The sequence below is a fragment of the Schistocerca nitens genome, chromosome 10 (assembly GCF_023898315.1).
Source record: "Schistocerca nitens isolate TAMUIC-IGC-003100 chromosome 10, iqSchNite1.1, whole genome shotgun sequence".
In the NCBI taxonomy this organism is placed as follows: domain Eukaryota; kingdom Metazoa; phylum Arthropoda; class Insecta; order Orthoptera; family Acrididae; genus Schistocerca; species Schistocerca nitens.
In genome coordinates this window covers 55063459-55081235 of record NC_064623.1, presented here as the reverse complement: position 1 = coordinate 55081235, position 17777 = coordinate 55063459, and the positions used below count along the sequence as shown (strand labels likewise).

At 45.2% G+C, this 17777-nt stretch overlaps 1 protein-coding gene and 1 pseudogene across 3 annotated transcripts in view; one reads left to right on the top strand and one right to left on the bottom strand.

Annotated features, from left to right (window-relative positions):
- Nucleotides 1-17777, top strand: part of LOC126210097 (interference hedgehog) — a 640582-nt gene that overhangs the window by 423810 nt on the left and 198995 nt on the right. The gene's annotated exons all lie outside the window — the stretch shown is intronic.
- On the bottom strand, nt 3168-3285 carry LOC126210714 (5S ribosomal RNA; annotated as a pseudogene).

Sequence of the window (17777 nt, the reverse complement as noted above, 5' to 3'; positions counted from 1 at the left end):
TCAGCACCTTCAACGTGGGTTGACGAAAGTAATGCACCGCGTTTTTTTTTCTTCACGTTTCTTTATTGAACATAATGAAAATTACACACACGAAAGAATAGTGTTTTATCCGCACACCCTATTTTTCCACGTAATCTCCATCCCATGGTCTTCCCCCAGAGCGAAACAACGGCGTGAATGCCCTATCGGTACCAAACCCTGTCCTGGTGGCGGCGCCAGTGCTTCACTGTGTGAATGACCTCCTCATCGTCCTCAAAATGTCTTCCACAAAGGGCATCCTTTAATGGCGAATGCAAACATCAGCTCGCTGCAACAGGTCAGGTGTGGCCGCCATTGATGGTCTCCCCGACCTCTGCAAATCGTGGAGCTCTGCCGAACCGCCGTCTGATGACCACACCCTCCGTGTCCAGCGACTAACTACTGTCGACAGCAGATGCTGCATAGACTTTGCACAAGCGTTTGTGAATATTCCCCAGACTTTCTTTCTCTGCCGTGAGAAATTCAATGACGGCACGTTGCTTGTAACGTACATCAACTACAGACGCCATTTTGAAACTGTGATGCAGCTAAGCTATCTGTCGGAACTGACGGTAATTTGGCGCGCTCACTCAGGAATCTTCAAATATTACATGCGTAACGTTTCTCATTCGTAGCAATGATTTCGGCTGAGAAAAAAAAATTCGGTGCATTACTCTCTGGGCAACCATCGTGAATGCCTTTTCGCGGCGCTGCGCTGGTCGGTGTGCAACCGATGCTTTATCACTTCACAAAATGGTGACTAATATATAGCGGCAGGCAAGTTCGGTGTTATTTTTAGTCACATTCCGTGTTCTTTTTAGCTAAATTCGATGTCATGTTTTTGCCAACTTCGGTGCTAATTTTTACCAAATCTGTATTTCATGTCGCTTTCGCTGTTTTTTTGACAACCTAGGTGGTTTTTTCCTTTTTGCTATTTTTTCAGTTTCTGTTCTATTTCGTCGCCAGTTTCGATGTTAACTGTTTTTGGTAGCCACGGTATTACCTTTCTCTAAAGACTCGCTGTTAATCTTTTTTTGCTAAGTTCGTTGTTACTTTCTTTGCCAAATTCGGCGTTACCGTTTTTACCAAATTCGACGTTTTTCCTGGTAAGTTCGATATAGGTTCTTTTGTCAAATTTACTATTTTTACCAGTTTCGCGGATAGTTTTGGCTAAATTCGCTGTTATTCCTTTTTCCAGTTTCGCTGTTTCTTTTCTTTTCCGCTGTTATCTTTTCCACTTTCGGTGTTTCTCGAATTTCAATGTTTTCCAGTTTCGAAGCTTTTTCAATTGCGGTGTTTCATTTCAATTTTGGTGTTTTTCCCACTTTTAGGTTATTTCCTTCCAAGTCGTTTCTGAAAGTATTTGTATGGAGTGTAGCCATGTATGGAAGTGAAACGTGGACGATAAATAGTTTGGACAAGAAGAGAATAGAAGCTTTCGAAATGTGCTGCTATAGAAAAATGCTGACCATTAGATGGGTAGATCACATAATTAATGAGGAGGTATTGTATAGAATTGGGGAGAAGAGGAGTTTGTGGCACAACTTGACTAGAAGAAGGGATCGGTTGGTAGGACATGTTCTGAGGCATCAAGGGATCACCAATTTAGTACTGGAGTGCAGCGTGGAGGGTAAAAATCGTAGAGGGAGACCAACAGATGAATACACTAAGCAGATTCAGAAGGATGTAGGTTGCAGTAGGTACTGGGAGAGCTGCATCAAACCAGTCTCAGGACTGAAGACCACAACACAACAACATCGCTGTTATACATTGTCAAATACGGTGCTATTTTTGACGTCACATTGTCTTAAGTTGCACGAGAAATGAACTGACATTTTAATATTATACATGAATGTCAGCCTTGAGGGAACAGGAAATTAAAGTGCAGTTTCAAGATTCAAAAACTATGTTAAGAATATCGATAAAGTGCTGTCCTCAGATTAATAAAACTTTTATACCGAAAAATGACAAATTTCGCGATATTTCGAAAAAAACACCGATTTCCAGATATTTCGTAAACATCGTCATAGTCATGTATTTCGCTAGAGGCCGGCCGGAGTGGCCGGGCGGTTCTACGCGCTACATTCTGGAACCGCGCGACCGCTACAGTCGCAGGTTCGAATCCTGCCTTGGGGATGGATGTGTGTCGTGTCCTTAGGTTAGTAGGTTTGGGTAGTTCTAAGTTCTAGGGGATTGATGACCTCAGAAGTCCCATAGTGCTCAGAGCCATTTTAACCATTTCGCTAGAAACCGGCAGTTTCGTTTTATTGTTTTCGCGAAATTTTCTGCCTCTTCTAACACGCTGACGGTCGAAATTTAGTGAAATAATATCGCACACGCCCAGCAGAGTATTGTGTAAAGGAGGGAGCTGTAAGCCAAGGATGGAACCAAACCTCTCCCATGAGACCTTGGATCGCTTAGCTCTGGAAACACGCACGGTGACGCGTGATAACCAAAACGTGAAGGCTCTGTAGTACTTTCTTTGAGGCTCACAGTGACCAGCAAGGTACCCCCCCCCCCCCCCCTATCACTTTTCGGTAACTGCTGAGTGCCAAAATTGATGGATGGTGGTGATAAGGCCAACCTCACAGCCCTCGTGATATCGGAGGACGACGACAAACATTTGCGAACAGTTAACGATAAACACGTGCGAAGTCTGACGCCAATCAGGACTCGGAAGCAGACTGGGTGCTGACACATGTGCAGTGGGAACTGCAAACAGAGGGCGCGCGGACACACACACACACACACACACACACACACACACACACACACACACACATGGGCGGGCCGTTCTGGCGTCTGATACGCTCATGCTACATACCGGTACCTCCGAACGAGCCAGATAGGACCTTGCGTACCTTGAAAGCATGAGAGACTGAAAATGCCACTGATCTGTGTCTACATACGCAAACCGATCCGATACCAATTAGTGGCATTAATAAGAGCACTCCGTCTTCAGGCCACAAGTGGCCCATCGGGACCATCCGACCGCCGTATCACCCTCAGCTGAGGATGCAGATAGGAGGGGCGTGTGGTCAGCACACCGCTCTGTCGGTCGTTATGGTGGTTTTCTTTGACCGGAGCCGCTACTATTCGGTCGAGTAGCTCCTCAATTGGCACCACGAGGCTGAGTGCACCCCGAAAAGTGGAAACAGCGCATGGCGGCCCGGATGGTCACCCATCCAAGTGCCGGCCATGCCCGACAGCGCTTAACTTCGGTGTTCTGACGGGAACCGGTGTAGCCACTGCGGCAAGGCCGTTGCCACTGGTGTGTTGTTAATGACGGCTTCAACTTTACTGAGAACACTTTCAGTGTGTGTGTTGGGGTTTATGGGCGGAGAACACTTTCAGTGAGGTGTCGGAATGACTGCAGAGAAATGGGTGGACATTCTTCCTCAAGAACCGAAATGGTCCAAATGGCTCTGTGCACTATGGAAGATCATCAGTCCATAGAACTTAGAAGGACATCACACACATCCATGCCCGAGGCAGGAGTCGAACCTGCGACCGTAGCAGAAGCGCTGTTCCAGACTGAAGCAACTAGAACGGCGCGCGCGCGCGCGCGCGTGTGTGTGTGTGTGTGTGTGTGTGTGTGTGTGTGTGTGTGTGTGTGTGTGTGTGTGAAACGGAGAGGTCCGTGCTCCACGTGTTCGAAGTATAATGCGACGCTTGTACAACAAGGCCGTTGTGTGGAACGTGAAAGCGTTCCGTGTGCGCTTGCGTAAAATGCTCGCACACGCTCGCTTATTCTGCCTGGATTCGCGCACTATGTTGACAGGTCCAATTTGCAGGAACACGGAGCGTATGGATGGCTTTTCTTTAAAAAATATCGGCGGGAAAAGGACCCAATACCCGGGCCTCCAAAATAGGACGTAATTTTTCAATGTGTAGATAAGTATTTTCTTACAATACACCGTAATTTACGGACGTGTGTGAAATCTTATGGGACTTAACTCCTAATGTCATCAGTCCCTAAGCTTACACACTACTTAACCTAAATTATCCTAAGGACAAACACACACACCCATGCCCGAGGGAGGACTCGAACCTCCGCCGGGGCCAACCGCACAGTCCATGACTGCAGCGCCTGAGACCGCTCGGCTAATCCTGCGCGGCTTTAAATAACGTTTTTACCATTTTTATTATTAGACTGCCAAAGCAGACTAAAAATTTTCTTAGTTTGTAGAACCCAACTGGCTTTTAATATCCCTGAAAATCGTCATCATGTAGTTTCGGTCATTTTGCGGTCAGTCCTCTATTTGTGTATTTAGTTTTCCTCGTTTTTTTTCAGTTCTTCTTTACTAGCCCGCCAGTGCCGAATTTTTTTTTTTTTTTCTGTTGGCCGAAATGGCACTCGGCTGCTCTCTTTCCATATCCGTATGCATATACTGTTACTTTCAGTATATAGGTCACATCACATGAATACCTTTTATTTTTTTCCATTACGAAAGTAGTTACTAACAAAAATATTGGACTGTTACCGATAACACAAATCACTTTCAATTCAAGTTCAGTGGCGCCGCAGAGTACGATGACGCATCATCTGGGTTTGTAGTGGCGGGGCGGGTGGGAGACTGTGTTCGCAAGCTGGAGAATTCCGGATTGAGAAGGAGCGCCTGGTCCCCAACACGAATCCGCCTGGCGGACTTGTTTCGAGGCCCGTTGAGCCGGCCAGTCTGTAGATGGTTTTTAGGCGGTTTTCCATCTGCCTCGGCGAATGCGGGCTGGTTCCCCTTATTCCGCCTCAGCTACACTATGTCGGCGATTGCTGCGCAAGCAAGTTCTCCACGTTACACCACCATTACTCTACCACGCAAACATAGGGGTTGCACTCGTCTGGTGTGAGACGTTCCCTGGGGGGTCCACGGGGGGGGGGGGGGGGTGAAGTGGACTGCGGTAGTCGTCGTGGGGTTGTGGACCACTGCGGCTGCGGCGGGGACGGAGCCTCTCCGTCGTTTCTAGGGCCCCGGTTAACATACAATACAATACAATACAAGCTGGGGAATCCCCGCAACTCATGTTCGTCGCATTGGTACATGGCTGCTGCCATCTGAATCCAGTGTTGCTATGTAGAGAGATAGGTTGCCCGCGGCAGCGACTGGAGGGAATTTTAAATGAAACACTGGACATTTCTGTATTAATTTCGAGCATAAGACGCATCTGAATTCTGGAGGCAATTTTTCGATGAGAAATGTGCGTCTTATGATCCGTAAAATACAGATGAGAGAAGTTGGTACACTGGTAAAACTTAACTCAGAAGTACTGTTTTATTCGTCAAAAGAACCACGTTTGCATAAACTAAAATTAGAGTTTCTATCAGCCTTCCTGACAGGTATGACTCATAAACTCGTCTACAAAAATTCCTCAGCGCCGAGAAAGGGACACCAAGTATACAGTTAATTAGTATTCGTGACTTTCTTTATATTTAATCTGTTGATTAAGGTTAATAAAGATATACCTTGCGTACTTTACATGTACTAATCAAATCTTACAATATAAGACAGTTCAATGTTTAGGCTCGTTATTGTAGTGGCGTCTATCCAGCCCCTCGTTAGCCAATCTGGCGTGGCGGTAGAATAAGGCAAAAGTGAAGACGATGTTTTAAATTTCGCGTTTAAGAAATCGTTCACGCAGCAGAATCGTACTAACACATCGTCGGTTGTCCATCTCACAGACTGCCGTATGGAGGTCGTAGTAATAGGCATTCGGGACGTAATGAAACAGCTGGAAGAGTTGAAAAGAAATAAATCTCCAGACCGCGCGTCCCAGGGAGAAGAAATAAAAACTTTGAAATACGAGGGCGGTTCAGAAAGTAACCTCCGATGGGTCACAGTGCGGGTTGTGGGGGGAGTAGCGACGCCATCTGTGCGTTCACGCACTCAACAGGTCAGTCGGCATCAAGCCGTGGTCGAGTGAACGTCGTACCTGCGCTAGTTTAGTTTTTGTGGCAGTTTGAAATGTGTGCTGCAATAGAAAACCCCGCCAAATGTGAAGTGCGTGCTGTCATAAGGTTTTTTACAGCCAAAGGATATTCTGCAGCAGCTATTCATCGTGAGCTTTGTGCCGTGTACGGACCAAGAGTTATGAGTGAAGGAGTTGTCTGTGAATGGGTACGTTTATTTAAAAGTGGACGAGAAAACGTTCATGATGAAGAGAGGAGTGGTAGACCATCATTGGTGACTGACGAACTCGTTCAGACAGTTTATGCAAAAGTTCGTGAAAATCGACGTTTCTCAATGTCGGAGTTGTCTACTGGTTTTCCACAGATTTCTAAGACTCTCTTGTACGAGATAGTGACAGCAAGATTGGGTTACCGTAAGTTCTGTGCACGATGGGTGCCCAAAATTCTTACCGACCACCACAAAACTCAAAGAATGGCCTCTGCATTAGACTTTCTGTCACGTTATGAGGACGAAGGAGAACCATTGTTAAACAGAATCGTGACCGATGACGAAACCTGGATTAAGTACGTGAACCCTGAGACAAAAGAACAATCAAAGATGTGGGCACATTCAAATTCGCCTACCAAACCAAGAAAAGCCTCGCAAGATTTTTCTGCCAGAAAACTGATGGCAACGGTGTTTTGGGATGCCAAAGGGGTGTTGTTGGTTGAATTCATGGAACGTGGTACGACCATTAATCAAGACGTGTACTGTGAAACAATAAAAAAGTTACGACGGGCTATACAGAACAAACGCCGTGGTATGCTGACTTCCGGTATCGTTTTTTTGCACGATAACGCCCGTCCTCACTCTGCTCGTAGAACAACGGCCCTTCTTGAGTCCTTCAAGTGGGACGTTATCAACCATCCACCTTACAGCCCAGACCTGGCGCCAAGTGATTATCACCTCTTCATGCATTTGAAGAAATGGCTCGGGTCACAGCGGTTTCATGACGACGAAGAGCTCAAAGATGTGGTCACAGGCTGGCTCCAGGCACAAGCGGGTGATTTTTATGCAGAAGGAATTTCAAAGCTTGTGAAGAGATACGATAAGTGCCTCAATCGCTATGGAGACTATGTAGAAAAATAGTGCAAAGATGTAGTTGTAAGATGTATATATTAAAATATTTTTATTTAACTTGGTGTATTTTTTTAAATCAACCGGAGGTTACTTTCTGAACGGCCCTCGTATAATAATACCGCACTAACAGCCGTTATATTGATATTGCTGTATCAGACAAGCAGTTTCAGCGTTCCCATCACGTGATCTTCAGGCCTGTCGCAAAAGAAAGACATATCAAACAACGCTTGAATACTTCGCCGAAGTTATATAAAACATATTTCTGTTACTCATAAACAACTTTCGCACTTGTCAATAATAACAGAAAACTTTTTCCTTTGATTACGATGAAGAACGCTGTATGAAGTACAAAAAACTACAATTATAATGCAGATTTATTATGTTTGGGCCTGTAAACTGTGCCTGCATCAAAAGTAAATACTTTGCTTACATAAAAGCGCAGAAGTTATGGCATCAACTAATTTTTATTAGTTATAAAACGCAATTGGCCGGCCGAGGTGGCCGAGCGGTTCTAGGAACTACAGTCTGGAACCGCGCGACCGTTACGGTCGGAGGTTCGAATCCTGCCTCGGGCATGGATGTGTATGATGTCCTTAGGTTAGTTAGGTTTAAGTAGTTCTAAGTTCTAGGGGACTGATGACCACAGATGTTAAGTCCCATAGTGCTCAGAGCCATTTCTTTGAAATCAGGCGAAATCGCTCAACAAAACGTCACCCTTGGCGGGAGATACATTTTTCCAGGCATCTTTATGTACTCACTCCGCCTTTAGAATTGAAAAGAACGACTTAACGCATTAGACGCGCATACTGGAGACAGTGTGCAACATCTATGAAGAGCTTCGCTGGATCTTCACTGGGTTTTAATTTCGCGACCGATTGGAAGTCGAAGAAAAAAAAAAGCTTCCCTGTCTTGCAAGCAAGCTGGTGATCCGGTAATATTCACGCTAGGCGCTCAGTGTGGCGGGAGCAACGGGGTTGAGGTGTTACGTCGCGTCCCTGGAACTCTGGAGGCTGCGCTGTTTGGACAGCGATAAGGCTGAGTGGGCGCTTTCAACGGTCGCGTGTCTGCGCAAACAGCGCGCAGGAAGCCGCGGCTTAAGCTCCGTGTACCAGCGGGCGCTTCGGTTCGCGGTGTCCCCGGGCGCGTAGTCGCACCTGAGGATGTCGTGAAGATAGCGCCGTACCAGCCGAAATCTCGCGCCTGCTCTGCCAAACCTACCTCAATCTCTCGTTTCCCAGCTTTCTCCTATCAAATTTTACATATGTTTTCCTACCAAATCACACAGAATTTTAATACGATATCGCCGTGTTATTCTGAATTACGATGGAACTTCGCGTCGTAATTCGGAATGACGGAGGCACCGCAATAGCGTATTTATCTGCCGACACCGGACAAGCAACTCTCAATTAAAAAGCCTTCCCTGTACGGGAAAATACCGGGCGATCTAAAAGTCAGTATAAATTAGAAAACTGAATAAATCACGGAATAATAGAGAGGTACAAATTGACACACATGCTTGGAATGACATGGGGTTTTATTAGAACCAAGAAAATACACAAGTTCAAAAAATTTCCGACAGATGGTGCTTCGTCTGATCAGAATAGCAATAATTAGCATAACAGCGTAAGACAAAGCAAAGATGGTGTTGAAACTTCCTGGCAGATTAAAACTGTGTGCCCGACCGAGACTCGAACTCGAGACCTTTGCCTTTCGCGGGCAAGTGCTCTACCTTCTGAGCTACCGAAGCACGACTCACGCCCGGTACTCACAGCTTTACTTCTGCCAGTATCTCGTCTCCTACCTTCCAAACTTTACAGAAGCTCTCCTGCGAACCTTGCAGAACTAGCACTCCTGAAAGAAAGGATATAGCGGAGACATGGCTTAGCCACAGCCTGGGGGATGTTTCCAGAATGAGATTTTCACTCTGCAGGGGAGTGTGGCTGTGAGGACGGGGCGTGAGTCGTGCTTGGGTAGCTCAGTTGGTAGAGCACTTGCCCGCGAAAGGCAAAGGTCCCGAGTTCGAGTCTCGGTCGGGCACACAGTTTTAATCTGCCAGGAAGTTTCATATCAGCGCACACTCCGCTGCAGAGTGAAATCTCATTCTGGAAACATCCCCCAGGCTGTGGCTAAGCCATGTCTCCGCTATATCCTTTCTTTCAGGAGTGCTAGTTCTGCAAGGTTCGCAGGAGAGCTACTGTAAAGTTTGGAAGGTAGGAGACGAGATACTGGCAGAAGTAAAGCTGTGAACACCGGGCGTGAGTCCTGCTTCGGTAGCTCAGATGGTACAGCACTTGCCCCCGAAAGTCAAAGGTCCCGAGTTCGAGTCTCGGTCGGGCACACAGTTTTAATCTGCCAGGAAGTTTCATATCAGCGCACACTCCGCTGCAGAGTGAAAATCTCATTCTGGAAAGATGATGTTCTTCACAGGAAATGCTCAATATGTCCACCATCATCCCTCAACAATAGCTGTAGTCGAGGAATAATGTTGTGAACAGCACTGTAAAGCGTGTCCGGAGTTATGGTGAGGCATTGGCGTCGGATGTTGTCTTTCAGCATCGGTAGAGATGTCGGTCAATCACGATACACTTGCGACTTCAGGTAATCCCAAAGCCAATAATCGCACAGACTGAGGTCTGGGGACCTGGGAGGCTAAGCATGACGAAAGTTTCGGCTGAGCACACGATCATCACCAAACGACGCGCGCAAGAGATCTTTCACACGTCTAGCAATATGGGGTGGAGCGCCATCCTACATGAACATCGTACGTTCCAGCAGGTGTTTATCAGCCAGGCTGGGGATGATGCGATTCTGTAACATATCGGCGTACCTCTCACCCGTCACGGTAGCAGTTGCAAAATCAGAACCCCGCATTTCCTCGAAGAAGAAGGGCCCGATAACGGTAGATGTGGTAAATCCAACCCATACCGTGACTTTCTCGTCGTGCAATGGAGTTTACACGACAGTTCTAGGATTTTCGGTAGCCCAAATTCTGCAGTTGTGGGCGTTGACAGACCCTCGGAGCGTGAAATGGGCTTCGTCGGTCCACAACCCGTTACTCAACCAATCGTCATCTTCCGCCATCTTTTGAAATGCCCACACCGTAAATGCCCTCCGCTTCACTAAATCGTCAGGTAACAGTTCATGATGCCGATGGATTTTGTACGGATAGCATCGGAGGGTACGCCTAAGTGTCAACCAAACAGTAGTGCATGGAATGCCGGTGCGACGTGCGACTGCACGAGCGCTGACTTCCTCGTGCATAGACGAACCCTCTAGTCTCCATTTCGTCCTGAACTGCCTCAGCAGCATTACACCTTGTGCTCGGTCTGCCACTACGGGGTCTATCGTCTAAACAACCTGTGGCTTCGAACTTCCAAATCATTCTCGCCACAGCCGCATTTGTCAACGGACCTTTACCCGTTCGAATCCCCTTCCTATGGCGATAGGATCGTAACGCTGAACTAGCACATTCCCCATTCTGATAATACAGCTTCACTAAAAGCGCCTTTTCAGGTAACGTCAACATGCTGCGACTGCTGGCGCATCTGATTCTCTCTCTCATTACAGCTCCTTTTATACACGATTGTCACGCGCAGTCACTGACGTTTTGCTGTCCAGCGCCATCTGTCGGACATTTTGTGAACTTTGTTTTTTTTCGTTCTAATAAAACCCCATGTCATTCCAAGCATGTGTGTCAATTTGTACCTCTCTATCTACATTATTCCGTGATTTATTCAGTTTTCAAATTTATACTGACTGTTTGATCACCCGGTACATAACTGGTGTATGAGTCCAGGTTGTAAACACGTGGTTGGTGACGTATGTAAGTTTGGGTCTGGCAGTGATCGTGCACTGATAGCCGAGTGTGACGGCACGGTAACTCAGCGTGTTCGGTCAGAGATCTGGCTGGTCTCTGTAATGAAAAGACTGAGTGAGGGGGTCAAACACGAGCTTCAACGGATGTTATGTAACGTCCGCTAGGACCAAAAAGAACGAACAACGAAGAACCAAATGCAAAAAAAAAAAAAAAAGTAAAGCGACCTCTCGCGATATTTGGGGAATCCGGGTTCGAACCCCGGTCCGGCACAAATTTTCAATGGGGTCATTCATTTTTACAGCTGATGGTTGCCCATATTCGCAATTGCCAATACAAGTAATGTACAAAATTTTAGTTCTCACCTCGAAAAAGTAAGATAACGCAATTAATTTGTTTTTTCGTTTGCGCGTTCACGTCAGGAGCCCTCCAGAATGCAAAATCCACAAGCAGGTTTACCCTGCTGCTTCCCCCCCCCCCTAGCCCCACGAGGAGTCCTGCGGCGATCATTGATCTCGTTGCAGGGGTTGACAGAGGTTTACCGTCCGCACTGGCGGAATGGGTTGGGTTGTTTTTGTGGGAGGAGACCAGACAGCGAGGTCATCGGCCTCATCGGATTAGGGAAGGAAGAGAAAGGTAGTCGGTCGTGCCCTTTCAAAGGAACCATCCCGGCATTTGCCTGGAGCGATTTAGGGACGTCACGGAAAACCTAAATCAGGATGGCCGGACGCGGGATTGAACCGTCGTCCTCCCGAATGCGAGTCCAGTGTACTGGCGGAATGTTACGTAATGCCACGTACTTATACGTTTGTGACTATTACAGCGCCATCTATCAAAAAGCGAAAAAAGTGGTCCAACTAAAACGTTCATATTTCTTTACGTAATACACGAATATGTAATAAAAAATGGGGGTTCCTATTTAAAAAAAAGGAGTTGATATCCGTTTGACCTATGGCAACGCCATCTGTCGGGCCAACCATGGCGCCATCTGGTTTCCGCCTTCATGCAAGACAAGTTTCGTTGTTTGTAGTTTTTTCGTTTGACGCTTATTTCGTGAGATATTTGGCCCGGCCACGATCGATGGACCACCCTGTATAGATAAGGAACAGCAGAGGGCCTATAACGGTACCTTGTGGAACTTCAACAATCACTTCTGTTTTTGTAGAATGAAGGCTTTCACGACCGGGTGACATGGCTGTTGATATACTTGCCGACTCAGTGGAGCAGCGCCTCTGAGGAAGTCCAGCGCAGTCCTGGACGAAACGTAAGGAGCAGAAAAGTTCTTGGACCACGACCTCACATCCCGGAAAGTATATCAACAGCCACTTCTGTTTTACTCAATGACTTTCCGTCAGTTACTTGGAACTGTGAAGTCTCTGACAGGAAATTACGAATCCAGCCACGTAACCGAGACGATATTCCATAAGCACGCAATTTCAGTACAAACCGCTTGTGTGGTACAGTGTCAAATGCATTCTGGATATCTAGAAATACGGAATCAATTTGAAATTTCTTGTCAATAGCACTCAACAAAATGGGCCAACTGGCTCTGAGCACTATGGGACTTAACATCTGAGGTCCTCAGTCCCCTAGAACTTAGAACTACTTAAACCTAACTAACTTACGGACATCACACATATCCATGCCCGAGGCAGGATTCGAACCTGCGACCGTAGCGGTCGCGCAGTTCCAGACTGAAGCGCCTAGAACCACTCGGCCACACAGGCCGGCAGCACTCAACAATTCGTATGAGTAAAGAGCTAGTTTTATTTCACAAGAACAATGTTTTCTAAATCCGTGTTTACAGTGTGTCAATAGACCGTTCTCTTCGAGATACAGGGTGATCAAAAATTCAGTATAAATTTGAAAACTGAATAAATCACGAAATAATTTAGATAGAGAGGTGCAAATTGACACACATGCTTGGAATGATTGGGGTTTTATTAGAACCAAAAAAATACAAAAGTTCAAAAAATGTACGACAGATGGCGCTTCATCTGATCAGAATAGCAATAATTAGCATAACAAAGACAAAGCAAAGATGATGTTCTTCACAGGAAATATTTTATCCACCATCATTCCTCAACAATAGCTGTAGTCGACTAATAATGTTGTGAACAGCACTGTAAAGCATGTCCGGAGTTATGGTGAGGCATCCCTAGAGGTGTCGGTCGATCACGATACACTTGCGACTTCAGGTAACCCCAAAGCCTATAATCGCACGGACTGAGGTCTGGGGACCTGGGTGGCCAAGCACGACGAAAGTGGCGGCTGAGCACACGATCATCACCAAACGACGCGCGCAAGAGGTCTTTCACGCATCTAGCAATATGGGATGGAGCGCCTGGTTCTAATAAAACCGTATGTCATTCCAAGCATGTGTGTTTATTAAGTTTTCAAATTCATGCTGACTTTTGGATCACCCGGTATATGTTCCAGAATCCTGCTGTATATCGACGTTAATGGTGTGGGCCTGTGATTTAGTGGATTACTCCTACTCTTTCTTGAATGCTGGAGTGAGTCGTGCAACTTTCCAGTCTTTGGGTGGGGATCCTTCGTCAATTGGGCATGCCTTGTAGTTTAGGGCGTCTGGTATTTTCGGCCGCACCTACACGCTTTCGTCCACTGGGAGACAGCTCGCTCATCAGGGCCGCGTTTCTGGCGCCGCTCGCTGTGACGTCAGGCGGTGGAATGGCGGCGCCACCTTGTTTGCATACACGCCGGCTGGTGGGAGCGGACGGCAGCTAGCTAGGCTACAGCCAGGCGCCGCCGCCGAGGAGTCCTTGGCTTGTCCAGCCGGAGCTGACCATAACTCGGCTCCCTGGCTCGCAGCCCAGGCGAGTATTTCTCCTGCGCGCTATCCCGGCCACATCGAGGCCGTGCCGACTCGTTATGCGGTATGCGGCGAGCCACAAACTGCGCGTTACTTAGCCCAACTCGAGGCGCCTCATTCATTCCCCGTGGTTTTTATGGTGACGGGTAACTACGTAGTGAGTATAATTTTGATTTTGACGTAAGTCCCCTTACAGCAGTACGCAGGTAGCGGGAAATGTAGGATGCCTGAGAAAATGCGAAGGGTAGTCGAGATGGTTGGATAGGAATTGAGGTCTTGAGATAACGAACAGCATCAAATTTTATTAAAACTGGAACAAAAATGGACAGATTAAGAAGATATCTAAAGATGATAAGCTAACATAAGACTGAACATTACAATAGCGTTCGATACCATCAGTCTACTTTGATCCATGACGTCTTCAATACGGTGGAAACGGCTACTTCCAGCGTATACAAAATGAGAATGACGTCACTAAATACGCACGCCAACAAACGCTAACAAAAATAAAAATGACACAATAACGTCTCACTCCAAAAATAAAATAAAATGAACGGCATTGTTCTTGTTGCTGTCTTCAGTCCTGAGACTGGTTTGATGTGGCTCTCCATGCTACTCTATCCTGTGCAAGCTTCTTCATCTCCCAGTACCTACTGCAACCTACATCCTTCTGAATCTGTTTAGTGTATTCATCTCTTGGTCTCCCTCTACGATTTTTACCCTCCACGCTGCCCTCCAATACTAAATTGGTGATCCCTCGATCCTTCAGAATATGCTCTACCAACCGATCCCTTCTTCTAGTCAAGTTGTGCGACAAACTTCTCTTCACCCCAATCCTATTGAATACCTCCTCATTAGTTATATGATCTACCCATCTAATCTTCAGCATTTCGAAAGCTTCTATTCTCTTCTTGTCCAAACTAGTTATCGTCCATGTTTCACTTCCATACGTGGCTACGCTGCATACAAATACTTTCAGAAACGACTTCCTCACACTTAAATCAATACTCGATGTTAACAAATTTCTCTTCTTCAGAAACGCTTTCCTTGCCATTGCCAGTCTACATTTGATATCCTCTCTACTTCGACCATCATCAGTTATTTTGCTCCCCAAATAGCAAAACTTCTTTACTACTTTAAGTGTCTCATTTCCTAATCTAATTCCCTCAGCATCACCCGACTTAATTCGACTACATTCCATTATCCTCGTTTTGCTTTTCTTGATCATCTTATATCCTCCTTTCAAGACACTGTCCATCCCGTTCAACTGCTCTTCCAAGTCCTTTGCTGTCTCTGACAGAACTACAATGTCATCGGCGAACTTCAAAGTTTTTATTTCTTCTCCATGGATTTTAATACCTACTCCGAATTTTTCTTTTGTTTCCTTCACTGCTTGCTCAATATACAGATTGAATAACATCGGGGAGAGGCTACAACCCTGTCTCACTCCCTTCCCAACCACCGCTTCCGTTTCATGTCCCTAGACTCTTATAACTGCCATCTGGTTTCTGTACAAAATGTAAATAGCCTTTCGCTCCCTGTATTTTATTAACTGCATAACCTGGGAAAATGGGCGGTTTAGGGCGGGGGCAAGCTAAATACATAATAATAATCACCGCACCATCCCAAAACAAATAACATCCAAAAAAGTTTAAATTATAGCATTCCGCTACACCAACAGGGTGAAATTACATTAGGTGTTCCACAGGGTTCAATCATGGGTCCCCTTCTGTTCTTGATATATGTGAACGACCTCCCTTCCTATCTGAAACAAGAAGCTGAACTGGCACTGTTTGCTGACGATACAAGCATCGTTATTAATCCAGTAAAAGAAACTCCAATTGAAAATGATACAAATAAGGTCTTTGGAAAAGTCATTAATTGATTTTCTGCATATGGGCTTGTTCTAAACTTTGAAAAAACACAGTACATCCAATTTTCTGCTGCAAAAAGTACAGTTCCTTCAATAAATATAACTCATCAACAGAAGTCAGTACACAGGGTAGAGCATACTAAGTTTTTGGGTGTACACATAGATGAGAATCTTAATTGGAAAATTCATGTTTTGGATCTTCTAAAGCGACTAGGTTCAGCAACTTTAGCAATCAGAATAATTGCCAATTTTGAGGAGACAGTAATTAGTAAGCTAACATACTTTGCATACTTTCACTCCCTGATTTCATACGGAATAATATTTTGGGGCAACTCAACATTTACAAAAAATATTCGCTGCTCTAAAGAAAGTGGGGTTCATAATCGCACATCTTGTAGGCATCTTTTTAAAAGATTGGGAATTCTTACAACAGCCTCACAGTACATTTACTCGCTAATGAAATTTGTTCTCAACAACATGGACCAGATTAAAAACAACAATGACATTCATGATTATAATACCAGAAAAAAGAAAGACTTACACTATTCTTAACGCAACCTATCTTTGGCACAGAAAGGGGTAGAATATGCTGCTATAAAAATTATCGACAAATTACCAGATGGAATAAAATGTCTGACAGACAGCAGTAATAGCTTCAAAAATAAATTGAAATCATACCTCCTTGACAATATACCATAGATGAATTCTTGAATAGGAATAACTAAATCTGTAAATGTAGTATATGCATTTTATGATATTTAAGGTAATGGGGTAAATAATAGAAATATAAATCCTTAACTCTGTATTGTAATACATATATATATTCAAAAATCTTGTTTCATATGTGCATGGCTTGTGTACTTGACACGTTCCACATCATAACGGCTACCGTACCGTGCGATTGATCAATGGAACACGCAACTAACTAACTAACTAACTAACTAACTAACCATAGGAATCAGACATTTCCCTTGACCTACTAGCTCAACTGCAGCTACCAGTACCCAAAAACCAACACTTACAACCCAGAAACGGGGAATCGGACATTTCACGTGGCCTATATAGCTCAACTGCAGCTGTCAGTACCCAACAACTAACACCCACAACTCCGGAAAGTGGAACCAATATCCCAACAACTCAAAAATCCAAATACCCCATATTCACTACATGAATTAAAAGACAACCGACCTACCATAAATATACAACACACTAAACATCACAATTAATGTAGAATAAAATCAAAACAAAAGATATTTACCGACAAAAGCCTCCTGCAATGCCACCTCGGTTGGCCACCACGCACACACACACACACGCACACACACACACACACACACACACACACACACACACACACACACACACACACACACCGGCAACGCCATATATACACGTCCCTTGCGCCAGCCGTCAGCCGTCTGAACTCTCGTCAAGATCATGTTGTTGCCACAGAAGTGACACCTAACATATTCAGCAATAAGACCGAACATCTCCAGAAACTGTATGACAGACTACATATCATCACCCATCTCAGAACTTAATGATACACTCGTGAACTTCACTGTCATATACCCAACAAAAGGCAATAAAAAAAATTTAGACTTCTTTCCGCACAACAAACATGAAACTAATCGGACCTAACAAAAACGCCAAACACATAAACAAAACAAAACCCTTAATAACTCACTGAAAACTCTTCGACAATCCACGTTATCGCAACAACTACCTACAATCTTACTCAATGACGTTTAAAGGTGTCCTTGGCGCGTTGCTCGCCAAATCAGATAATAATTTAACCATTTTCCGCATCCTCCCATAGTTTAGACTAGTTCTTTAAGTACATATTGACCTATGTCGGTCAATTGTATTAAGTGTGTTGACCAGAGCTATGTTCGCCAAGTCACACTTTAGCTTAGAGCATAATTGACCTATGTCGGTCAATAGGTTTTAAGTGTGTTGACTGGAGCGATGTTCGCCAAGTCACACTTTAGCTTTAAGCATATTTCCGCTGTCATTCCGTAAGTTGAATGGCAATGGTCTCCAGGCCCGAATTATGACGGCAGTGGTCCACACACAGTTTTTACAGTATGTGTGTGGATCCCCTCCATGAAGGCAAGTTGAGTACCCCATTGCCGCCACATTATCCCCTACTATAGTGTTTTCTGCAACTCATAAACATAACTTCGCCAAGAAGCTCAATCAGGCACGTGAATT